This window comes from Papio anubis, chromosome 9, assembly GCF_008728515.1.
Source record: "Papio anubis isolate 15944 chromosome 9, Panubis1.0, whole genome shotgun sequence".
Taxonomy (NCBI): domain Eukaryota; kingdom Metazoa; phylum Chordata; class Mammalia; order Primates; family Cercopithecidae; genus Papio; species Papio anubis.
Window position 1 is genome coordinate 47,484,954 of NC_044984.1, and position 9,513 is coordinate 47,494,466.

The 9,513-nt window shown below is 51.2% G+C and overlaps 1 pseudogene; it reads left to right on the plus strand.

The window, feature by feature from the left end:
• The first annotated feature begins 901 nt into the window (after positions 1–901).
• On the plus strand, positions 902–7,230 carry LOC101006225 (annotated as a pseudogene).
• Positions 7,231–9,513: the final 2,283 nt, after the last annotated feature.

The following is a 9,513-nucleotide window of genomic DNA, read 5'->3' on the forward strand; positions in this document are numbered from 1 at the left end:
AACACAAATGTGAATTGCAGCAGCTGAGCTGAAGTCAGATCTCAGGAGGAACTTCCTAAGCAATAATGAAAAACTAAGATAGGGAATCAGAGGAGAGTGGTAAGACAGGGTGGGGTGGACTTCATGATATCTCGGTGGGAGGTGACAGGGAATCAGTGAGATGTTCCCCGTGATCCCATGACCTCAGCGACTCTGAACATGCAAACTTGATTGGCATTTACCCCTGGGATCCACTGCATGCCCATTTCAAGTAAAACATTTATCTACTGCTGGAAATTTAAAACAAGTTTGCAACCCCGAGCCTTAAAGGAGCTAGGAGAAGGGGAGCGTGCTGAGCAGTGACAGCAGTTTAACAAACATTTGTTGAGGCCCTCCTTTGTCCCCTCCTATGCTGTGGGGGCCACTGGGAATATGAGAGGGAAGACATGGGCCAGTTCAGTTAGACTCAAAATCACTATGGATCTAACCAGGGACATAAAGTTCTGATGAGCCTGCTTCTCAAGGCAGGTTCTCTGCCACAGCCATGGTCCCCTACCCCCCTGCACTCCTCGCCCAGCAGCTTATGGGAGGCAGCAATCTCCATGTCCAGGGCCAGCTTCAGGCTCATGAGTTGCTGGTACTCACAGAGCACCGGGCCAGGTTGTCCTTGGTCTGCTGCGAGACCTCCCTGAGCTCTGCCAGCTTTGCCTGGGCATCCCTGAGAACCAACTCACCCCTCTGCTCAGCATCGGTGATGGCCATCTGCAGGTTATTTATTGCTCTGGGGCAGGAGGAGGGAAGGGAAGTGTGCTGGACCTCTGGACTCACCTGGCCATATGCTGGGTGAGCACAGGTCCCCATCTGTCTGTCCCTCCCCAGGACTCCCCAACCCCACTGAGGCTGGAAAGGAGCATCCCTTTGGAAAGTAACTTTGAGGGAGGTTTCAAGTAGTCTCAGTTTGGGGGAAAAGAACTCAGAGTCTCTGTCTGAGGCAAGCAGCAATGAGTGGTGAGATCAGAGGAGTCACCCTCAGTGTCTGAACCATTCACTCACTTTCTCCCTAATCCCTGCCCTCTGTCCTTCACAGCTGGGTGCCAGGAGACAGCAATGAACAAGACACAGCCCCTGCACCCAATGCTCTCACCGTTAAGGAGGAAAAACAGAAGAGTAGGCATTTAAGGTAGCAGGAGGCCGGGCTATGATGTGGAAAAGCACAGGGCACCATGGAACTCAGAGGAGAGATGCTGAGGAGGGAAGGATGATGGCTTCACAGGAGGAGGGGGTTCAAAGAGGAAAAGATGTTTGGCCCATTCTCGAAGAAAAAGGAAGTTTGGGAGACTGCTAAAGAGGATGAGAAAGAACATTCCAGTTGCATTGGGAGTATTGAAATGGGGGTTAAAAGCTAGTGGGCAGTGCAGTGCAACCGAGCCTAAGAATGACAGGCTCACCTAGGCCTTCCAGGTTGTCACCCAGAGACCTGGGGCCCGTCTGATTTGGAGGAAGGGTGTGATGTAAGGCCCTCATGCACCTGTGTGGGTGGAGGGTCAGGAAATGATAGGGTTCTGGCCTGACCTCCTGACGGCCCCTCGTGCATTCCCACCAGAATCTCAGGTAGCAAGCCTGAGTTGAAGGGAGCATTCTTCAGAGTATGGCCCGTCCCGGGGACCCCTGGGCTGCCCTGTTCCTTTGTTACAGGGTTCCTGCTTCTTGGTGCTCTCTATCCCTGCCCGCAGCCTCTGGATCATCCTGGCAAGCTCAGCAATCTCACTCTTAGTGTTCCTCAAGTCATTGCTGTGCCTGCTGGCCATGGTCTCCAGCTCCCCAAGCTGAGAGGAGGGAGGAAGAGGAAATTGTCAACCATGAAGAGGGGGAAATATGAGGTCTGACCCCAGGGGACAAGCTTTGGTGTATGTTCAAAGGCTGGAGCACCTCCAGAACATACCATGGAAGGGGGACACCTGGGCTCAGTTTGAGAAGTTTCTCCTAACCAAAGGGATGGGAAAGACTGCTGCCTGTCCTGCTGGGTTTGCTTCGTTGATCAACTTGTTCAACTGATGATGATGATGAAGGTGAGGAGGGCAGTGGTGGTAGTGCTGATGATGGTAGTACCATCATCAGATAGTAATGGTGGCGGTGAGCAGGGCTTCCACTTTTGACCAAGGAAGCAGGTGGCAGCTAAAGCCCAACCCACACTGTGCTTGCCACACCGTGGCCCACATTGCTGCATCTGCCCAGAGTGGCACTTTTTCTAACTCGCACAAAGGCATTCTATGGGCTCACTCTGGCCCCTATGGTATTGACCATGATGATGGTAACAACAGCTATGATTTGTCAAACCCTTTGTTTAGCTCTTTTTTAATTGACACATATAGTAATACATGTTTATGAGGTACAGTGTGATGTTTTAATACATGTATAGATCATGCAATGATCAAATCAGGGTAATTAGCTTATCCAACACCCCAATGTCAGGCTCTTACTGATCACCCAAATGCTTAATCACATTATCTGGCACATCAACCCTCCCAGGGTCCTGGAGGCTATGGGAAGCCTGTGTCTCTGTGAGCCAGTTTTCAGAGGGTCGCAGCTCTGCTGGAGGACAATATAGGGGTTTCGTGCCTAGGTGACAAAGTTGGGCAGGAATGAAGGGCCCAAGAGGAAACTGATTCCTCCAAGTTCCTGACTCACCCACCTTGGTCTGGTACAGGGCCTCAGCCTCAGCCTTACTCTCCCAGGCGATCTCCTCGTACTGGGCGTGGACCTCAGCGATGATGCTCTCCAGGTCCAGGTGCCAGTTGTTGTCGAGGGAGAGGATGACGGACATGTCATTTGATTGCAACAGTAGCTGGCTATACTCCTGCAGACACAAAGCCAATTCTGCTCACGTCTAATGGACAGGCCCCTACCACAAACCCCTAAAGTTAGCTTTATAGTGATGCCACTAAAAAACACAAAGACCGAGATGCAGGCCAAAATCTCAGCCAGCAGGCTAAAGAATGAAAAGGTGTCTGTCCTCCAATCCTACTGCAGAGGTGCATGGGTCTATTTGTCCAGGTACCTTGGATGGGGGAGGAGACTCTAAGAATGTTATCCATAGGCACTGGCAATCATAAATGTGGGGGACACAGAAAAGGAGAAAGAAAAAAGAAAGGAAGTTAAAATATTTGATAGATAAATAGTTTCAAAGGTCTCAGAATCTGAGTAGATGGTGTGGTAATAGATGTGAAGGTAAAAAGCACTGAATGAAAAAATTAAGGCTTAAGAGAATCAATCATGTCTTAAACATATATTGGGAAGGAAGGGGGCCTTATAGCCTCAGAGAGGGGCTGCAGGAAGTTGATCTCATCCATCAGGCTCTCCACTTTCACCTCCAGGTCCACTTTGGCCACGTGGGGAAGGAGACCACCAGACCAGCGACTGGCATATTTTCATTTGCTTAAAGCCTGTACTTGTCCATAATTGTTATGAAGCGAAATGGAAACCACTTTTACCCTGGTCATTAAACTTAGGTTAAGAGTGACTTGAAGATGGTGACAGCTCCGCGACGTTGAGGCCACGTTGGGCAGTTCAGACTCAGGGTGATGGCAGGAGAGCTGGCTGACAAAAAGGACCATGATGCATCACCTTCCAAAGAGGAAAGGAAGCGATCACGGACTCCTGACGGAGAGTGGGATAGAGACAGGGACCGCAAGTCTTCCCCATCTAAAGATAGGAAACAGCATCGTTCAAGGGATAGACATCAAGGAGGCAGCCATTCTCACTCTCATTCCCGTTCCAAATCTGCAGAAAGAGAACGATGGCACAAAGAATGAGAACGAGATAAGGAGCGAGATTATAATAAGAAGGACCAAGATTGAGACAAGGACGGGCACAGATGGGACAAGGACCAGAAATGATTCAGTTTATCTCCTGGCCAAGGAAAAGACTTTAAATTTCGGAATGACAGAGACTCTAAGAAGGATGAAGGGGATGAACATGGTGATAAGAAGCCTAAGGCCCAACCATTATCCCTGGAGGAACTTCTGGCCAAGAAAAAGGCTGAAAAAGAAGCTGAGGCTAAACCCAAGTTCCTCTCCAAAGAAGAACGAGAGGCTGAAGCTCTAAAGCAATGGCAGCAGGCGGTAGAAGAGCAGCAGAGGATGTTTGAAGAAGAGAGAAAGAAAAGAAAACAATTCCAAGACTTGGGCAGGAAGATGTTGGAAGATCCTCAGGAATGGGAGTGTCAGGAATGCAGGGGGAAGATGGAGTGAGAGACCAGTGGAAATGAGGATGAGCAAGGGCGGCAGAAGATCTGGGAAGAGAAGGATAAGGGCAAGGAACCGCATGCCATTAAGGAGCATTACTTGGGGTGGCATCAAAAAGCGGCACCGAACGAGACATTTCAATGACTTTGTTTTTGAGTGGGATGCATCTGAGGACATATCCATTGACTACAACCCCCTGTACAAAGAACGGCACCGGGTGCAGTTGTTAGGGCGAGGCTTCATTGCAGACACTGACCTCAAGCAGCAGAAATGAGAGCAGTCACATTTCTATGGAGACCTAATGAAGAAGAGGCGAACCCTGGAAGAAAAGGAGCAGGAGGAGGCAAGACTCTGCAAACTTCGTAAGAAGGAAGCCAAGCAGCGCTGGGATGATCGTCATTGGTCTCAGAAAAAGTTAGATGAGATGACGGACAGGGACTGGCGGATCTTCTGTGAGGACTACAGCATAACCACCAAAGGTGGCAAGATCCCCAATCCCATCCCATCCTGGAAAGACTCTTCTCTGCCCCCACACATCTTGGAGGTCTTTGATAAGTGTGGCTACAAGGAACCAACACCTATCCAGCGTCAGGCAATTCCCACTGGGCTACAGAATCGTGACATCATTGGTGCGGCTGAGACTGGCAGTGGCAAACAGCAGCCTTCCTCATCCCACTGCTGGTCTGGATCACCACACTTCTCAAAAATGACAGGATCGAAGAGTCAGACCAAGGCCCTTATGCCATCATCCTGCCTCCCACCCGTGAGTTGGCTCAACAGATTGAGGAAGAGACTGTCAAGTTTGGAAAGCCCCTAGATATCCGCACTGTGGCTGTCACTGGTGGCATCTTCAGAGAAGACCAGGGCTTCAGGCTGCGCATGGGTTGTGAGATTGTGATCGCTACCCCTGGGCGTTTGATTGATGTTCTGGAGAAATGCTCCCTGGTGCTGAGCCGCTGTACCTATGTGATTCTGGATGAGGCAGATAGGATGATTGACATGGGCTTTGAGCCAGATGTCCAGAAGATCCTGGAGCACATGCCTGTCAGCAACCAGAAGCCAGACACAGATGAGGCTGACGACCCTGAGAAGATGCTGGCCAACTTTGAGTCGGGAAAACATAAGTACCACCAAACAGTCGTATTCACGGACACCGTGCCCCCAGCGGTGGAGCGTCTGGACAGGAGCTATCTTCGGCGACCTGCTGTGGTGTACATTGGCTCCTCAGGCAAGCCCCATGAGTGTGTGGAACAGAAGGTCTTCCTCATGTCAGAGTCAGAAAAGAAGAAAAAGCTGCTGGCAATCTTGGAGCAAGGCTTTGATCCACCCATCATTACTTTCGTCAGGCAGAAGGACTGCGACGCGTTGGCCAAATCCCTGGAGAAGATGGGGTACAATGCTTGCACACTGCACAGTGGAAAAAGCCAGAAGCAGCTAGAGTTTGCATTGTCCAACCTCAAGGCTGGGTCCAAGGATATTTTGGTGGCTACAGATGTGGCTGGTCATGGTATTGACATCCAAGATGTGTCTATAATTGTCAACTATGATATGGCCAAAAATATTGAAGATTACATCAACCTCATTGGCTGCACGGGACGAGCAGGCAAGAGTGGGGTGGCCATCACCTTCCTCACAAAAGAGGACTCTGCTGTGTTCTACGAGCTGAAGCAAGCCATCCTGGAAAGCCCAGTGTCTTCCTGTCTCCCAAAGCTAGCCAATCACCCAGATGCCCAGCATAAGCCAGGCACCATCCTCACCAAGAAGCACCAGGAAGAGATCATCTTTGCCTGACACCACTCTTCCTGTGGGCTGAGGGCATCTCCGAAGCTGCCTGATGCCTGTTCTTCAGAACCTTCACATCCCTCTTTCCAGGTCCTCACTCCTGGGTTACGGGGGCTTAGGAAAACAACCAGACTCCCTAGTCCAGACCCTCAGGTCAGGAGGCCTGCCTGTGGGGCTGCAAAAGGAGAGGACGATGCTGTTGGAGGCAGGGAGAGCAAATTACCACAGCTTTTTGGTCCAGCTCCGCCCTTCTTTGCTTTGGGATTGCAGTGGGCCATCAGCTCATGCCAGGCTATGGGGGCAGCCAGTTGGCATTGCTCCCCAGACTGAACAGAAACCTGGCTGCCTGATGGGACCTCCTTTGGCTCAGACTTGACTGTGTAACTGTATAAACTGCAGCAGCATTTTTGCCCTAGATGCCCCAGGAGACCTGGCACCATGAGGATTACGGACAGTGGAATCTTACTGTCATCTGGACAGTTGTTTTCCTGCTTAAATGGTAAAGAAAGTCGCAAGCCTTTAGACCTGTGCACAGCCCCGCACCAAGGGGTGCTGTGTGCTCTAGGCATCCCTCCCCCAGGGGATTTTCTAAGTAGATGGGGGGACAGGGTGAACTGACTGTGTCCATCTTTGTCACTGAGTGAAATCTCTGTTTTCTATTCTCTGAGAAGATAAGTTTGTTTGTTCCGAGAATAAATACGTGAATATAAAAAAAAAAGGGACTTGAAAATGAGACTCAGGAATTAAAGAGAATTCTTATGTATGACACTAATGCCTCATCACAGCAGGAAAGTGGCATTATATTCCAAAGAGCTCAAAGCAATTTGGCAACTGGCTTACTTATAGGCTCTGGAAGCCGCTCAGACACAGGAACCAATAAAAAAGACAGCAGAATTTCTGCCTTTGAAAAAAGATACATAAGACTCCAGTGATGGGGGACCTGTAAGTGTTCATGTGACCCTGAGGCATGTTCTCCCAGGAAGTCTCTCAGGTTCAGGGAGACTCTCCATATATCTCTCTCTCTCCTCATCACTTTTTGCCCCCATCACCCAGGCCCCTCTGGCACTGATCTAGTGATGAGGGAAGCAGAGTGTGACATTTGAGAAGTGACCAGGCTGGCAGCACTGAGAAAGTCCTGGGATGCTGGGAAGTCTCACGGGCATGGTGGGAATTCGGCCTGACCCCTGAGGAGCACTGTTCAACCTGCTTTGGCAGCTGTAGCCCCAGTCCCAATCCCCATCCAGCCCCCATCCTTGCTTACCTACTTGAGAAGCACCAAGTCCTTCTCAGCTGCTGCACGCTTGCTCCCCTCTTCACGGTTCCTCCAGGAGGAGCAGCAAGGGTCAGCCGCAGCTGTACCACAGGGGCCCTGGCCCCTGTGCTAGGAAGGGGCCCTGGCCAGTCCAGCTCAGGGGTGAGCCAAGCAGAAATTTCTCTGAGTCATAGGGATCCATGAAGCCCTGAGTTCTCTCAGCCCTTCTCGCACTGGCATAAATGTTGAGGATGGTGGTGATGGAGGTAACGGCATGAGACCTTGTCCTCCTCCAAGCCCAGCTACCCTGCATGGAATGCCATCTCCATTCTCCCACCTGTTCTTCATGCTCGGTCCTCTGATGTGCTCCCATATGGCTTCCCATCTCCCACACTGAGGCCTGAGCCCCTCCCACAGTCCTGGGGTCTCTCAGTGTTCCTCAGTCAGCACTGAAGTTAATGTCCCTTCCAGTCCCACAGGGTGGGAGCTCCCAGAGAGCACCCCCAAGCTTCTCTTTCCCAGGCCCCTCACTCAGTCCAGGCCCTACACCACAGCCACGATGACCAAGGGCCCCAATCTTCTGCCTCTGCCATGCTAATGCAGCCAGCTACCCCAGCCACAGGGACCTATGGGAACAACTGGCCCCCTGAGCTCCACATGCACAGCTGTAGCCCCAGCACCAAGCACAGGGCCAGCACAGAGGAGACATTTAATGCCTTTCATTATTATGACCTTCGAGTTCATGTCATTCAGTAATAATAAAACCAGCATTATTAACAATCTATTTGGTTGATGGGCCTTTCATTAGTATTAACTAATTAATTAATAATGTGTCACTATTTGCCGGGCACTGTTTGAACAGCATATATTAAAATATTTAGCTCTCAAACGAATTTTTAAGGTAGGTACAGTTATCACCTCCATGTTATAAATGAGGAAACTGAGGCACAGATTGGTTAAATAAATTACCTATGATTGTGCAGTTAGAAAGAAACATAGTCAAGCTTAAACCCAGGCAGTCTGGCTGCAGAGCTTTTGTTCATTTACACGGTGCTGCACGGCAGGTCCACCAATAAGCCCTGTCAAGCACCTTCCTTATCCATATTGCCCCAGTTCCTTGCCGATGCCCGCAGAGGCCAGATGACTTTCACGCTCTGGACACCTGAGCCTCACCACCGGGAGCACTGCCTCTCACCTCCTCTTATATGCCTCTGCGAGTGCCTGCATGGTGCCCAGCTCCCCCTCCAGTCAACCCTGCTCCATCAACAGCTTGTCCAGGTGAGCCTGGAGGCAGCCAATTAGGATTCAAAGAAGGGCTGCAGGTCATTGGCACTGGCCTTGGAGGTGGCCGTTTGCTCCTGCAGGAAGCATCACTTGGTCTCCAGCACCTTGTTCTGCTGCTCCAGGAACCGCACCTGTGATCAACCATGGAGGAGAGGGTCATGCTCTTTCCAGTCCCCAGCTCAGGAGCAGACCTGCTCTCCAAACCCAGGCCTCCCATGCCTGGGATCCCAGGGGCTCTCAGGGCCTCTGCCCCTCCCCAACCACAGACACTCACCTTGTCAATGAAAGAGGAAAATTTGTTGTTGAGGGTCTTGATCTGCTCCCTCTCCTGGGTCTTCACCTCAATCTAGGCTTCGATCCCCATGTTCAGGGGCTACCAGAGGCTCTGGTTGATGGTCACCTCCTGGATGCCAAACGGAAAGGCCCCCAAACCTCCAAAGCCCCCGGCTCCACCAGGCGCTCCTCCAAAGCCACTAGGTCTCCCTCCAATGCTGAAGGAGCTTCCTCCAAAGACACTTTTCATATCCCTTCTTTCAGCCCCACACAGACTGCTTCCAAAGGCGCCCCAGCACCCCTGGCCCTGCCCCCAGCCTGGGTAGCACCTCCAGCCACCCTCAGTGAGATCTTCTTTCTCCCCGCAAAGCTGTACAGACTCCTGCTGCCAAAGGTGCCCCCTGTCATGGCACAGGTCGCAGCAGCACTGCCTCCCCCACAGCGTGAGGCCGATGGATCTGACGGCACCACCACAGCTCTGGTCAGACACAGGATGGCAGAGTGGCCACTGGAGCCCTGGGCGACGTGGGAGGTCCTGCTGGACTGCTGGCTCATCATTTTCTCTGGATGCAGGAAGACGTCCTGGTTTAGAAAGCCTGAGGAAAGGGCACCTTCTGATACAAGGAGAGAGGTGGTCCTTTTTATAAGTCCCGGTGGATTGGCTCACTAATTTGACAATTTCCTGAGCTTGATTTTCTA